Source organism: Octodon degus, unplaced genomic scaffold (genome assembly GCF_000260255.1).
Source record: "Octodon degus isolate 3935 unplaced genomic scaffold, OctDeg1.0 scaffold00006, whole genome shotgun sequence".
Taxonomy (NCBI): domain Eukaryota; kingdom Metazoa; phylum Chordata; class Mammalia; order Rodentia; family Octodontidae; genus Octodon; species Octodon degus.
In genome coordinates, this window is record NW_004524582.1 from 22,362,118 (window position 1) to 22,362,383 (window position 266).

Consider the following 266-nt stretch of genomic DNA (forward strand, 5'->3'; position numbering starts at 1 on the left):
GGGAGGGTGGGTGGGTGGCAGTTAGAACCAGAGTTCACCCAGCTTCAACAGTGGGCGCGTCGCCCAACTGCCTGAGCCTCAGTAGTCTCATCTCAGAGGCGCGGAGAGGACTGTTGACTTCATGGTGAGCTGCAGGCTCTCTGGCCAGAATTTGGACCCTATAAGGTTCCACTAGCTGCTGTGGCTGTTGCAAGTTTAGAAGGGGGCCTTCCAGGGTACACTCTGGCAACACCCTCCGAGGCTCTCAGGCGTTGACCCACCCTTCC